Source organism: Cricetulus griseus, assembly GCF_003668045.3.
Source record: "Cricetulus griseus strain 17A/GY chromosome 1 unlocalized genomic scaffold, alternate assembly CriGri-PICRH-1.0 chr1_1, whole genome shotgun sequence".
NCBI classification, from domain to species: Eukaryota; Metazoa; Chordata; class Mammalia; order Rodentia; family Cricetidae; genus Cricetulus; species Cricetulus griseus.
In genome coordinates, this window is record NW_023276807.1 from 233,862,145 (window position 1) to 233,878,412 (window position 16,268).

Genomic DNA, 16,268 nt, shown 5'->3' on the forward strand with positions numbered 1-16,268 from the left:
TTCTTGATTAGAAGACAGGCAAAGTCATGTTGTGTACAGAGAAAAATGAACAAAGCTGCCACCTCACTGATTTATAACAGGAAGTGAAAGACTTAACTGTGAACATCTAGCAGAAAAACTCCCTAGGCAGTGAGAACAGCTCGTTCAAAGACAAGGCAGAAGAATGCCTGGTGTGTTCATGACACAGCAAGGAGAGGTCAGGAAACAGGCAGGGAGTACTAAGATCACATCACAGAGGCATGTTGGGGTAAGTAAGATCTTTCAGTCTTGGTCAGCAACTAAAAAGGACTTTAATTTTATGTGAAAGGAGGAACTATAGAACGATTTTGAAGCCCGGGAGTGGTATGATCTGACTTACCTTTTATATGCATTACCCTGACTGTCTTTTTGAGATGAGATTAAGGAAGCAGAGCTTAAGGCATTGGTAATTGGACCATGTGATAGAAAGTTCCTCAGCCTCATACCCCAGTATACAACCTGGGAAATATGAGAGCCTTGTCACTGCCTTGGTTAAGGACATCCCAAGCTATTCCAAAGGAGATAATGACAAATACTCTCCCAAACTGTGAGTAACTCAGAGATCCTTCTAGGAACATTCTAGAGAAGAGGAATTCGATGATGTTCAAAGTTGTTGCTGTACTGTGCCAAACTCCTGGAATCCAGTTGCAGGAGGAGTAATGAGCAAAGGGGTCAAGACCATGCTGGGGAAACCCATAGAAACCACTGACCTGAACAAGTAGGAGCTCATGGACCCCAGTCTGACAGCTGGGGAACCAGCATAGGACTGAACCAGACCCCCTGAACATAGGTGTCAGTTAGGAGGCCTGGGAAGTCTTTGGGGCCTCTTTGCTGTGGAACCAGTATTTATCCCTAGTGCAGGAATGGACTTTGGGAGTCCATTTCCCATAGAGGGATTCTGTCTCAGCCTAGATACATGGGAGAGGGCCTAGGCCCTGCTCCAAATGACAGGACAGACTTTGATGATCTCCCCTGGAAGGCCTCACTCTCCCTAGGGAGTGGATGGAGGGTGGAAATGGGAGGGTCTCTAGGGAGCACGAGAGGATGGGAGGGAAAGGGAACTGGAATTGATATGTAAAATAAAATTATTTCTAATTTAAATAAAAATTTATAAAAAAACTAAAACAAAAAACCCAAAGTTGTTGCTGAAACAGAGCCAAATCTTAGATGTTCTGAAACTAATGGACCTCCCATGCAACAATAGCGTTTCCATGTGTCCTGCCTGGGGTAAAGAAGCACTCGGTTAGGAGGGTAGCATGGCTTCCTGCAGATAGATAGGATCCTGACCTGTCGTTCGTCTTCCTTTACTCTTGTTATCACCTCTGTTTATACTAAGTCTTCACCTTGGTGTTTGTCTTTAGACAGTGTTCTATTGTGAAGAGACACCATGACCTTGGCACTCTCAGAAAGGGGCTGGCTTACAGTTTCAGAGATGTAGTCCATTGTCATCATGGTGGGGAGCATGGTGGCACAGACGCAGACATGGTGCTGGAGAAGGAGCAGAGAGTTCTACGTCTAGAGCAGATGAGAGAGAGACGCTGGGCCTGGCTTGAGCTTTTGGAACCCCAAAGCCCACTCCCAGTGACACACTTCCTCCAACAAAGCCACATCTCCCAGCACTGCCCCTCCTCGATGACTAAGCATGCGCACCTGGGGTTGTTCTTATTCAAACCACCACAGTATTTGAATTTGCTGTCAGTGCCCCAGATTCCTCTGTACCTCTCATGGGAAACAATAAAAAGCTAGTTTTCACCAGGTGGTGGTGGAGCATGCCTGTAATCCCAGCAGAGGCTGGCAGGTCTCTGCATGTTTGAGGCCAGCCGGGTCTACAGACTTCCCAGACAGAGAGGATAACATATAAAGGCTCAGAGGAAAGAATGACTTTATGGACTGTGGTATGGTAGAATAAAATAAAAAAAATGGAAGACTTGGCATGTTCCCAAGGCTATTTCCCTAAAGTAATTACATCTAAAATGCCTTTAAAATTGATTAAGATAGGGTATCTCCATGCAGGCCTCAAATTTGCAGTCTTTCTACCTCCCCAGTGCTGGGATTACAGGTGTTTGCACCTGGTTACTTTTATGTTTTAAAGTGTCTTTGTGCCAATGATTTGGTTTAAGTATGGAAAAGAGCAGTACAGTTTAGCTACAGCTAATGCCCCTTTGTTATTGTAGTAAAATTTAAGATCGAGGAAGGCTTCATTGTTCATATAGACAGCATTATAAAACATCAGTAAGTAAAGCCTAGGTTAAACATCTTATTTTAAGCCAGGCGTTGGTGGCGCATGCCTTTAATCCCAGCACTCGGGAGGCAGAGGCAGGCGGATCTCTGTGAGTTTGAGACCAGCCTGGTCTACAAGAGCTAAAACAAAAACAAAACCCCTTATTTCAAATAAATATGTTATTTGTGTGTATATGCATATTTGCAAGTGTGTGAGTGCGTGTGCCCATGTGGAGGCCAGAGGTCAGTAATTACAGCATTTCCCAGTTCCTTTTCCTCCCCCAGCCTCTCCCATGTACCACTTTTCTTTCTCTAAAATTTATGGCTTCTTTTCCTTCAATTGCACATACACTCTGTCTCTGTCTCTGATTAATATATGAATGCAGTGTGTTCAATCCATATAATGTTGCTTGTATGTATATGATTTCAGGGCTGACCACTTGGAAGTGGTTAACCAATTGGGGGAGGGGCTCTTCCCTGTGGAAAACTGTTTATTCCATTCTCAGTATGCCTTGGTTGTCTGTAGTTCTTTTTCTAGGATTGGGGTCCTGTGAGAATTTCCCCTTCCACAAGAGCATGCCTATCAGTCGTGTTCTTGTTAGGGAAACAGTGTTGTTGAGACTTCATGGGTGCAGCTTTCTTAACATTTCTAGGAGACCAACCTCACAGAAAACTTCCTGTTTTTCTGACTTTTACAGTCCTTCTGCCCTACTTCCACCATGTTCCTTGAGCCTTAGATGCAGGAATTGTACTGCAGGTGTGTCCGTTAGGCCAGGGTACTACATGATCACTGTTCTCTTGTATCTTGATTGGTTGTGGTTTTCTGTAATAGTCTTTGTCCGTTGCATAGAGACGTTTCCTTGATGATGGGTAAGGACAGCGCTTGTCTGTAGGTATAAAGATTACTATATAGAATGCAGTGAGAAATTATGCTGGCTTAGTAAAATGGTGGTTATAGGTCCTACAGGATCCATGATCTTACTAGCCCTGGGTAGTTGGCTAAGTTTCTGGCACTGAGAATGATTTTCTTCTTGTTGAGTAGGCCTTAAGCCCAGTTAGAGAGTTGTTGGTTACCACTATTGTATCCTTAGACTTATGCCATGCTGGTCGTTGTAATTGTACCTTTATTTTTTTGAGACAGTGTCTCTCATTGATCCTGGAGCTTCCCATTTTGGCTGTTGTCTTAGTTTTGTTTCCTGTTGCTATGATAAAATGCCCTGACAAAAGCACCTTACTGAAAAACATTTATTTGGTTAACAGACTCAGGATCCAGTTTGTATTAGGTACTTTTCTATTATTGTGATGAAACACCATGACCAAGGCAACTTAAGGAAGAAAGTTTATTTTGGCTTACTGTTCCAGAGGGCAAGTCCATGACAGCAGAGCAGAACATGGCCGCTAGTCCAGACATGATGGTTGGAGCAGAATGCTGAAGCTTGCATCCTCTACTATAAGCATGAAGCAGAGAACACAAACTAGAAATGACCTGAGTTGTTTAACTCCCAGAGCCCACCTCCAGTGGCATACTGTTTCTCAACAAGGCTTAAACCTCCTCAACCACACTACAAACAGGAGCCAAGTATTCAAAATGAACCTATGGAAGAAATTCTCATTCGAGCTACAGCATAGGTCTTCATAGATGTCAAGGCAGCAGAGACTTGAGGCATCCACAGTTTTGGGCAGAGAACAATAAAATCATGCATGATGCTACTGATGAGCTTGCTACTCTTGTTTCTACTATTGTCCAGTTCAAAATCCCCTACCTAGGGAAGCCTGCCACTCTCAGTTGTGTTTCCTCACTTCAATTATTGTACTCAAGGAACTCTTCTAGAGCCACCCCTGAGGCTTGTTTCCATGGAGATTGTAGGCAAGAGAACTTGACACCAAAAGCTGGTCACCACAACTCTAACCGAGGCCATGACTCTGCCTGCCACATCCCAAGGCTCGAGTTATAGATGTGCACTGTATGCCTGGCTTTTTCCGTTGGTGCTGGGAATTTGAACTGAGTCCCCTGTACCATAGGTATTTTGTCACTGAGCCATCTCCTCAGACCAACTATTCATTTGCTTGGAACTTTTACCACCCTACTTCTCATTAGGAACATGTATTTGTGGGGGCTGTGTCAGTATAGGCTTGAAAAGACCATGAGGACAAAAAAATAGATTGGCTACTTTTGGGTACTCTGTCCTAGTCTGGAACTTTTCTTCTTTTTCTTTTCTCTGCCTCTCTCGTCTCTTTTTCTCTCAAATTTTATAATGTTATTTGAAATGTAATGAAATGGAGGGATATTAAAATATAAATACTCTAATCTAGAAAGCTGTTCTTTAAAACAACAAAAACAGGCCAGCCTAATCTCCAGAGTGAGTGCCAGGATAGGCTCCAAAAGCTACACAGAGAAACCTTGTCTCGAAAAACCAAAAAAACAAAACAAAAACAAAAACAAACAAAACCCCAACTAATACAGAACTTTATGGCTTGGAATTTGTTCCCCATATAGTGCTACCAAACCCAGCCTAAGTAACCTGTGCATTCAGTGTAGACTAAGTCAGCAAAGTGAGAAGAGGCTTGTGCTAATTTCAACTTAAGTAGAAATTACCTGAGACTAGTTTGTATCAGGTAGAAAAGAAAAAGTTCACTGTTGAGCCAATATTTAGATCAACTTCTGAATCACTTAGCAAATATGTATTAAGCAACTATTCCGATGCAGAAATACTATTGGACTAAAAGAAATGACCAGCAAGGCATGAACACAATTGACGTAAAATACAGTGTTCTTCGGGTGTTTCAGCAAAGTCGGCAGCAAGAGCTCTGAAGGAAAACTACTACATTTGTAAGAGGAGGGGCCAGGAGACGGAATTGTTCATTAACTTCACTAACTAGTGAGCTGGAGACTGGCCTGGGCAACAGTGGGACCTTATTTGAAAAGAACACCACACAGTCAGTCTCCAAGGGCTTTGTAGTGCTGCAGTGTATGAACGGATGCATGAATGATGATCCAAGCATTTGTTACGTCCTTTGCAGGACGTAGTGGGATCGTGAGAAGGGAAGCAATGAAATTTTAATGACACTGCCAGGAGAGAAAATCTCACAGATTTATTGAGTGAGAATGGTTAAAGAAAGGAGGGTGACAAACCTGATGTGGTCTCAGCTGGTGGCTAAGGATGAAGTTGCAAGAGAGAGATCAGAATCAAGATGGGAATGTGTACTGGGATTTCTTTAGGAAGCAAACAAGTAGTTTTCTTTCTTTTCTTTTTTTAAAGGTTTTATTTATTTATTTATTTATTTATTTATTTATTTATTTATTTATTTGTTATGTATACAATATTCTGCTTCCGTGTGTATCTGCACACCAGAAGAGGGCACCAGATCTCATAATGGATGGTTGTGAGCCACCATGTGGTTGCTGGGAATTGAACTCAGGACCTCTAGAAGAGCAGTTGGTGCTCTTAACCTCCGAGCCATCTCTCCAGTCCACAAGTAGTTTTCTTAAAATTATTTTTATTTTATTATTTTATGTATATTGAATATTTTGCTTGTGTGTATGCCTGGATCCCCTGGAACTGGAGTTAAGAGACAGTCATGAGCTTCCATGTGGGTGCTGGGATTTGAACCTGGGCCCCCTAGAAGAGCAGCCAGTGCTCTTAACTGCTGAGCCACCTCTCCAGCCCTAACAAGTGTTTTTTGTTGTTGTTTTGTTAGTTGCTTTTGAATTTGAAGAACCAACTCAGGACCTCACATTTCTGGACAAGGTTCTATCACTATGTTTCGTCTATAGCCCTCTTAAGGGTGTTTCTTTTTCCTTTGCTTTTTAATTTGGTTTGTTTGTTTGCTTTTGAGACATCTGCATCTGGACCTAAATGTCATTGTGTAGGTCTAGAACTCACTGTGTAGACCAGGCCGACCTGGGACTCACAAAGATATGTTGCCTCTGCTGGGATTAAAGTGTACATCACAACACCTGGCACTTGTTCTGTATTTAGTAGGAATCAATTTAATAGATCATAGAATTTATGAGAAATTCCTTAAATACACATTCTTCTTGAATTGAGAAATCAGATATTGATGGAATTTTGAAAGTTGTTGGCATATATCTTAGAAATGAGCCTGGGCTAACGTATGTAAATTCTAGTAGATTTTTCTCTACCCCTTTCAGATAATGTTTAATCAGTGTGGGTTAAGCCATCATATATGACTGCACCATGGCTCTGTATGCTGTGTGGTTACACTACTCAGTCTACACCACTAGCAATGACTGATCTATTGTGTTTTTTTTTAATTGATGTAATTTCTCTTCAAGAAATGTCATTTACATGGAATCATACTGTATATAGTCTTTTAATACTGTTTTCTTTGGGTACAATGCTTTTGAGTATCATCTATGTTGTGTTTAATGATAATTCCTTTTTGTTGCTGAGGTGGATTATACAATTGTTTTATCTTTCTTTTTTTGTTAAGCATTTGAGAACATGTGTCTCTTGGCTCTATCATAAAGGATCTAAGTGAATCTAAGTGGATCTGTTTTGTGAAATAGGCAAGGTCTCTGCCCCTTTTAGAGAAGTTAAGACAGAGGTTTAGAGTTTAAGTAGGCCTAGATAGTAGAGTTGGGACTTACACTGTCTCATCTGCTCTGAAGTTGATGCTCTTAACCATTAGGCTACTGGGCAAACAGTTGTTTCTTAATTCCTTTGTGTTGGGAAATAAGAAAAGTTAATTTTCTCTGTGTGTGTGCTATGCCCTCGGGTGTGGAGACCAGAGAAGTCATGTGTTCTCTGTCCCTTTCTCCTTTATTCCCCCGAGGCAAGGTTTCTCATGTATTTTAGGCTAGACTGGCTGGTCAGGAAGCCCCAGGGGTTCTCCTATCTCTTTCTTGCTGGGCTGGGGCGATAGGTGTGAGGCCCAGCCTCTTTTATGTTTGTGCTAAGGATCTGAGCTATGTCCTCAGGCTTGCATGGTAAGTACTTACCTACCAAGCCATCTTCCCAAAAGGTAGCCTACCATGTGCTCTTCCTTACTGCTATTGTAATGTGCTAAATAAGCCTGTGTTCTTTCTTAAGAAGAAAAGAAAGCAGACTAAGATTTTCCCTAGTTTTCTTTTTATCAATTAACAAAGATAAGAATTGAAGGCGCTTATTTTTACGTCTCTGGGTTTTGGTCTTAAGGACCCAAGGCTTCTGGGATTGAGGCCTAAATGAAAAAGGCACTGACATGACAGTTCACCCCTAACTGACGGTAACTCTGGTTCCAGGAGATACAACACCCTCTTCTGACCTCTGTGGATGCCAGGTACACATGTGTAGATGAAACACTCATATACATAAAAGTAAAACAAATCTAAATATTTATTAGTAAAGAAAGTATAGTTGGCATAATTGCACTTTGAAGATTTTATAAAATTCACATTACTGACGACGAGTATTATCTTCCTGACAGCTATCAAAACTTGGCAAAGAAAGGGCTGGGGAACTGGCTCAGTAGTTTAAAAGCACTTGCTATAAAATCATGAGGAACTGAGTTCAAATCTCCTATACACACACATGCACACATAATAGAACATTGTTAAAAAAAAAAAAAAAAACAAACTTAAGAAGAGTACATATTCATGGCACTCATAAGTGTGTCACAGGATTTGTGTGGCTATCAGGGCAACTTGGGCAGTTGTTTCTTCCTTAACTTTATGGGGCCCAGGGACTGAACCTGGGTCATCATCTTACAGGTCCTGAGACATTTTTACACATGTCCTTAATATGATTTTTGTTTTCATTCTGCAAACACCACTCTGAGAATTTAGAAAGGCTATAGAATCAAATGTCAGAACTGAAATGAATCTCAAAATTTGCCAGGTCTCTATGCTGTTCCAGTATTCAGTCAAAACAGAAAATGGGGCTGGGATTTAGCTCACTGGTAGAGGGTTTACTTAGCATGCACAAGATCCTAGGTTCAATTCCTAGTATTGCAAAAAATCAAAAGGAAAACAAAGGGCCCAGGGAAAAGGCTCACTTGGTAAAGCCTAAGGACCTGTGTTTGGATCCCCAGAACCCACATAAAAAGCAGGGCATGGTGGCATGTGTTTGTAATTCCAATCTTTAAAGAAGGTTGCAGGGAAGGAGACACAACTCTGAAGCTCTTTGGCCAACAAGCCTAGATGAATTAATTTTATCTTCAGGTTTAGTGGGAGACTATCTCAAAAAATAAAGATGAAGGACCCAGAGAGATGAATCAGCAGGTAAAGCCCAAGGACTTCAGTTTGAACCCCCAAACACCGAAGAAGAGAACTGATCTCTATAAGTTGCCCTCTGACCTCCACATATGCTTTGTGGGACCTGCATATCCACACTCAAATAAATACATATAAAAAAATAAAGGTTGATAGCACTTGTGAGGCTGCCTCAAAAATAAATTAGTAACTCTTCAAATCCTATAGTAGTATGAAGTAAACTGTCTACAAACACACACACACACACACACACACACACACACACACACACACACACACACTTGTATAAGACACATAATAAAATGCCTATCTTCAGGTGCTTACTATTTGTAAAGCAGAAACCTGTATAAAATTACTGCAAGCACTGTGGAGTGTTTTTGGCAGTAGAAAGATGGTTTTGCTAAACACTAGACCCTTTGACTCCCTTCTCCCCAACTCTTTAAGTAGAAAATCTTCCCATGATTATAATCATAACAAAATAAACAGCTTTCTAAAAAGTAATTAATTTTGTTGTTTTTGTGTACAAATGTTTTGCTTGCATATGTGTAAGTGTGCTTCGGGTTTCCTGATGTCTACAGAGGTCAGAAGAGCCCTTGGAACTAGAGTTGGGATAGTTGTGAGTGGCCACTTGGGTACCGAGAATCAAATCTGGGCCCTCTGCAAGAGCCTCAAATGCTCTGTCCTGCTGAGCCATCTTTCCAACCCCCAAAACTTATCTTTAATCTCACCTCTCTCTCTTCTGAAATTTCTCTAATCAGGCTGTTTCATTTTAGAACATGGTTGTGTGATTTTTCCTAGGTACTTTGTTTCTGCTTATCCTGGCTAGAGAGGACAAAGATAGAACAAAGAAACAGTGTCACCCACCTTTGGCTCTTGAGCCAGTGAGTTTATTGGGGTTACAGGATCATGGGTGGGTCTCTAGCAGCTGAAACACTGAGAAAGCACCTGCCCTGTAAGTGTTGAGTCAGGACCCTTAGGCAGCCATACCATGGAAGGATCTCCTCCTCCTCAGCAGTTTATACACACTGATTTCAGGTAGCTACTGGGACTTGGGGGCTTCCAATGTTTACAGTCTTCCTATGCTTTGTGAGCTTCTTAGGAGTTTTATGAGCTCCCTTCTATCTCAAGGAGGGAATATTTCAGTCTGGAGAAAACACCTATAAAATAGACTATTACACATACAACCTTTCTTTAAAAAAAAAACCATTTTATTTTATGTATATGAGGGTTTTGTTTGTTTGTTTGTTTTGTTTTTGTTTTTTGAGACAAGGTTTCTCTGTGTAGCTTTGGAGTCTGTCCTGGAACTCTCTCTGTAGACTCTCCAACTCACAGAGATCCACCTGCCTCTGCTTCCCAAGTGCTGGGGTTAAAGGCATGTGCCACCACCAGCAGGTAAACGCTTAATCTTAATCACTCCACCCCCTCCCATGTTTTCAAAATTAATAGTGATGACTATGTTGCTAAGACCAGTTGTCATTTTTCTTCAGACCTCATCTTCCTTGGTCTGTGACCAGCATTTGGTGTGTTGGCTCCCTCTTCTTGGAACACTTTTATTGGACTCCAAGCTAAGAGCGTAGGCCTTGTTTTCCTCTCCCATTTCTCTGTTCTTCTCAGCCTCCTTTGTAAATGATGGGGTGTCCCAAGAGTATCATTATATTATCTGTCACTTTATGTCATGAATGTGCTCCTAGAATATATGCTAATGATCCTCAAAAATGTACTACTTTTTGTCTTTGCTTTTCTGGTAGTCTCTAACTTAAATTATAATAGAAAATTAGCAATACTTCAGTACTGACATAAAGTCTGTACATCTTATGTTACACGATGAAGAACTAAGAGGAAAGATACTTGCTTTGTGTATATTGTACAAATATACTCTTAACAGAATAGGGAGTTTCTGTAACTGGTCATGTCCTAGCCTAGTAACTGGCATTAATATGTACCCTCTGCTGCTTGCTCTGTATTCGCTTGTTCTTCATCAAATACCCCAGCTTGTTGTGGCATGTGGCTGGAAGGTTGATGTATCTCAAGCAGGATGGTGAATGTGCACTACTGGCTTTGCCAGCTAAAGTAAACTTTCTGGTTCATTTTATGGATAGGCATGGAGAATAAGGTGTTTGCCAAATTAGTAGCTCCTATTCAGGTGCCAGGAATATTAATTTGATTAAGCAGTGAAACTACATCTGGATGGCAGCTGCCGTTGGAATCACCACTTGGTTAAGTTTACAATAATGATTATTGTTTCTCAAGATCCCTTTCAGGCAGGCCCTAAAGAAAGCAGTTTCTATGTGGAGACTCCCTTTAAAATTGAGATAAGAGTCTCTGACCCCTTGCTGGCCTGGAACTCACTGTGTACTTGGTTGGCCTTGAATTTGGCAATCTTACCTGTGTCTTCTTTGTGTTGGGATTACTGATATGCATCACCATGCCTGGCATCCTTTTCTTTTCTTTCTTTCCAAGATAGGGTTTCTCTGTGGCTTTGGAAGCTGTCTTGGAACTAGCTCTTGTAGACCAGGCTGGTCTCGAACTCACAGAGATCCGCCTCCTCTGCCTCCCGAGTGCTGGGATTAAAGGTGTGTGCCACCAACGCCCGGCTTGCATCCTTTTCTTTTTCCTTCCTTCCTTCCTTCCTTCCTTCCTTCCTTCCTTCCTTCCTTCCTCCCTCCCTCCCTCCCTCCCTCCCTCCCTCCCTCTCCTCCCCCCCCTTTCGTCTCTTCTCTTTTCCAAGATAGGGTTTCTCTGTGTAATAATCCTAGGCTGTCCTGGAACTTGCTCTGTAGACCAGGCTGGCTTCACAGCGATCCGCCTGACTCTGCCTTCCAAGTGCTGAGATTAAAGGCTTGTACCACCAATGCCCAACTCCATTTCTTATTTTTGAAATGGGTCAGTGTTTGAGGTTTTTTTTTAAAACAGCATCCTTAAATGTATTTTCCTGAAGGCTCTTGTGGTAAACCATTGAAAAGCTACTGGACTGGACAGAGGATCTCTAAGATGTTCAGGTTTACAGTGATAAGTGTTTCAGTAACTCTAAGTAGGCTTGTTGAGAGGATCCTTAATGCAGAGGAGGCATTTGAAATGAGAGTTGCGTGTATGTAGGAGGCAGGCTGGGTGGTGGGATTGTGGAGGCCAATGCCAGGAAGCAGTGGTGAGGAGGGTGAAAAAATAGGAGTGGGTAAGAACAGTTCCCAAAATTCCTGAAGGTTTTAGTAAGTCTGGACCGTGCATGTGAACTTGCATGCTTATGTGTGTGTTTGGTATGTATGTATGTATGTATGTATGTATGTATGTATGTATGTATGTGGGAAAAGAGAAGGAAATACATGGACAGAGAGGTGGAGTGGGGAATTGGGACTGGAAAAGAAAAATTGAATTCACATGTTAAAAGCCTTAAATACCATGATAAGCAATGTGGCTTTTTTTTTTTTTTTAAATAGATGGGGTAATTGGTTCATTGTATCTAAATACTTGCCATAAACAACTGAAGGAAGGAAAGGTTTATTTTGGCCCATGATTTCAGAAGATTCAGTTCATGGTTGCTCGGCTCCATGCGCCTGGGCAAACCATGACAGCAGGAGTGTTGGGTGGAGGCTGTTCTTGGCTTCTTGGCAAACAAGAAGTAGAGAAGGGGGGAATACAGAAAGAAGCCAGCTGAAATAGGCCTCAAGGATAGCACAGATAGTGACCTATTTCCTCCACCTAAGCCCCGCCTCCTCCTACATTTTACCACCTTTTACTAATGCCACCATATTGTGAATACACAAAGAGAGAGCTCCATTGATTACACCAGGATCCTCGGATCTGTTTCTGGAAAGCCAAGTTATTTCACTAACCCCTGAGGTACTGCATGCTAGTCAAGTTGACAGTCAGCATTAGTATTACCTAAAGCTTTCTGTTAGCTATCTATAACTTGAAATTCTCCTGCCTCAGCCTCCAGGATTGGGATTACAGCTGAGCATTAGGTAGCCTGGCCTTTTGCTTCTTGCAATCAGAGTTGTACCTTCCCTCCCCATCTTCCTCTCTTTCCCCTTCATGGACCAAGGTCATTATCGTTGGTAGAGTTGTTTTCCAGCAAGACTATAGTTGGTGGTAGAGAAAGGACAGCTAGGGTGTGGGTATACACATACATACATACATACATACATACATACTATATATATATATTTTTTTTTCCTGTGTTGCTAGCAATTTGAACCCGGGCCTCACAGAGGCATGCCAGGAAAGCAATCTACTATTGAGCTATATCCATAACCCCTTTAAATGAAATTGCTATTTGAGGTAGATCTCACTGTTAGATAAAAATGATTTCAGTGGTCAGAAACAGACAGGAGGACCTCATGGTCTACATAATGAGTTCCCAGACATGGTGAGTTCTTGTCTCAAAAAGAACTAAGGGCAGGGAGTAGTGGACTTAGTTGTTAAGAGCATTCCTTGCTATTGCAGAGGACCCAGGTTTGATTTCCAGCACCTACATGGTAGCTAACAACCATCTGTAACTATATATCCAGGGGATCCAATGTCCTCTTCTGACCATCTTAGGCACCAGGCACACACATGGTGTGTAGACATACATGCAGGCAAACTGCTTACTTGAATAAAATAATATAAATATTTAAAAAAAAATTAGCTGAGGCAGGAGGAATGCCACATGTTTGTGATTAGCCTGGGCTACATACATAGTGAGTTCTACAGAATTTTAAGTCTGCTTGCCTGGAGTGTAATCCTGACTCAAAAACTGAGCAGCTCTGTCTGTAGGAATTAATTGCTGGATCATATGATACATATATGTTTAACTTATTATGAAACTGCCAGTGTCTTTTAAAGTAGCTATATCATTTTCCCTACCTACCAACAATGTATAAAAGTAGTAGTTGCACATTTGGGAAATGCTTAGTTAGTAAAATACATATTGTGTAAACATGAAGACCTGAGTTTTAGTGCCAGTACAGGGTCTAATATAGCTTATGCTGGTCTTAAACATGCTAACTAGCTGAGTTGGGGATTATAGGCACATATTGCTGTGCCCGATTTTCACTATTTTGAAAACATACCAGTCCTAACCCCAGAACAGTATATTATAATGTACCTCTGGGATATGTATGCTTAATTTATTGACCTCCCGGGATGGCTATGGCATCAAACCCTAGTGTGTGTGTATTGTGAACCCCATGTTTCACACATGCTTGGTATGTGATTTGCTGTATTAGAGGTGTACCTTAGCCCTAAGGAATTGTGTTTTTCAGTGTTGTGGATTGGGCATTGTATGTATTTGGCAGGTATTCTACCACTGAGCCATACTCTCAGTCTTGCTTTTTTGTTGTTGTTTTGTCTTTAAAGAATGGGTTTTGCTATGTAACTAAGGTTGATCTTGAACTTGCTGTGTATGTAGCCTGGACTTGATTCTGCCTTGCATTGCCCTGCCTCAGCCTAAGTAACTAGAATTACAGGCATGTGCCACTGAACTCTCTTACAAGCCCTTTCTATGTTCCCATGTGTGCTCACCTGCGTGGGAAGGGCAAAAGTCAGGATGTTTTTCCTCAGGAGCCACCAATTTTGTTTTTGAGACAGGGTAGATTAGGCTAGACTAGCTGGCCAGTGAGCTCCAGAGGTCTTCCTGTCTCCCCTCTTTTGCTAGGCATTGAGCTCCAAATCGTTATTCATGCTAGGCAAGCACTTGTCTACAGAGCTACATCCCAACCCAAGGCCTAGATTTTCACCTGGGTGATGGGCATCAAAGTCAAGTTCTTGGGCTCATAAGGCAAGCAAGCCATTTCCCAGCCCTCTTTTCTAAGATGTGTGAGTTTTTTTTTTTTTTTTTTTTGTAAATTTTTTGTCAGTTAAAAAAATCAGTGTTGCCATTTATTTATTTTGATATCATCCTTATATTTTTAATTTTTATAATTTTTATTCCTAATTACCTTTTAAAAATCAGATTACGTTTACATGGATATTACCCAAACTATTTCAGCTGTGGAAATGAGTTGGGGGCTTTCCAGTGAACAGTAGACTTCCATTGACTGTCAGAAAACCTTGTTCCTTGGTGAATGGGTTCTGAATATTCATTCTGAATTAAGTGAGCTAAGTAGGACATTTGGCAGTTTAAATTGATTTATTCTTTTCTTTTGCATAATTAAAAATTAATTTATTAAGTCCTAGAGAGTATTTTAAGAAAAAAGAAATTCTTCAGTGAAATAAACAGGCCATGTTAATTAACTAATTTCTTCCAATAAATTAAGATATGCTCGATGAGGGGCCAGGGTAAATAGTTGTGGTAATGTTTTGGTGGCTTGAGTATCTTGTCAGATGGTGACCTGGTGACCTGGAGGACGTAGCTTTAGCCGTTTGCTCATTGGATTAGCCTGGGGACAGTGCACAGTAGGAGAAGGGTGCCTGCCTGGTACTTAGAGTGCAGAAAGTTTAATTCCACAGGTAAAGCCATGGCTCTCTCATGGAAACAATAGAGTTGTGAACTTTTAATAAGTATTTCATCAACCTTTCGGGTCTGCTTAAAGTCGTTTTGCTATGTTGGACTTTCTAACATGAATTTTTAAAAGTTATTTTAGTCACATTAATTGGCACTTATTTTTCCACTGAACTTTGGATTGTCTAGTGAATTTTATCTGTTTGGAGAACCTACAAGTCTGCATCTGGTATTACAGTTTGCTAGCTTTTCCAGATTACATAGCCATATATCCCTTCATATGAGAGTTAATGAGTAGCTAGGTTAGACGCACCTTTTCAATTGCTGTGGTAAGAGACACAGTTCGTTCTCTCTTCATCCTCTTTCACCTTTTCCCTTTTATAGTAGTTGTATTTATTTGATGTGTTACATTACCTTTCTTGTAGCTTGACATTCTATTTTATACTATTAATTTTAAGATACAGCAGTTACCAAGTGACAGTTTAAACTAGGTAGATTTTGCTCCTTGGCTCTTGTCTGACTCCTGCCGTATGCCTCTCCCCCGTCTTTTTTACCTGTGCATTTGCATGTTTGACCTAGCAGAATAATTGGGTCCACAGCAACATGGGCGTGCCTCCCTTAGAAACACTTAGTTTCATGTGTGAGTCATAAGCTGAAGCAGACACCACTTCCCCAATCTACAGGAGCCATTTTAACAGCACAAAACTTGCCGGGCTGCTTTTCAGTCTCAAGCCCAGAGGCCGAAACCTGAAGACAAAGTTTAAAGGTAACTTGTGATTTTGTTGTCTGCTCTTGGCTACTTTTGAGCTAGTGAATGTTTGGAGGTGGTTCTTACCTGTGGTAGAACATGGCTGAGCGTATTCTTAACTCTGACAAATAAATATGTGCAGTGAGTCACATGCCTGCTTGCACTCAGCTACAGGCAACAAAGCATTCAAAGGCTGAAAGTCCTAGCTCTTCCTCACAGCGCTTGATCTATCAGTGTGTTTGCCATTTCCCCTCCTCTAACTTTAGATGAAGGAGAATCCCCCAAAGTAAACCAGATCAAGTTTTAATTAAAATAAATCTAATTGTCTTTGTGGGGCTAGCTGAGAAGTGACTCTTCAGTAGACTGTATCGCTCATGAGCTTCAGATGTTCAAAAAAAAATCCAGGAACAGTGGCTTTCTTAGGGTTTTTAATTATGTCTGAAATCTTGGGTTAATTTAGTCATAAGTGTTGCTCACAGACCATTCTATGCTTTGTTTCCCTTTTTTAAGTTAATGAATTACACTAAATATTTCATCTTGAAAACCAGAGAGAGATGTAAAAGCTACATAGAGCACTCTAAAGTGAAGAGACATTTCGGTGGGAAGCGTGTTTTCAGTGACGAGGGAGACTGTCTGGACTGATTCAGTAT

At 41.2% G+C, this 16,268-nt stretch overlaps 1 protein-coding gene across 4 annotated transcripts in view; it reads left to right on the forward strand.

Annotated features, from left to right (window-relative positions):
• The window catches only part of Elf1 (E74 like ETS transcription factor 1), an 88,289-nt gene that overhangs the window by 16,150 nt on the left and 55,871 nt on the right, over positions 1-16,268 (forward strand). For 2 of the 4 annotated variants that reach the window (XM_027394041.2, XM_027394044.2), the window contains exon 1: positions 15,499-15,636. The exons of the other annotated variants lie outside the window; for them this stretch is intronic. The gene's annotated coding sequence lies outside the window, so the exon portion shown is untranslated. Of the gene's footprint in view, positions 1-15,498; positions 15,637-16,268 lie in introns of those variants that run through there. 4 annotated transcript variants of the gene reach the window in all.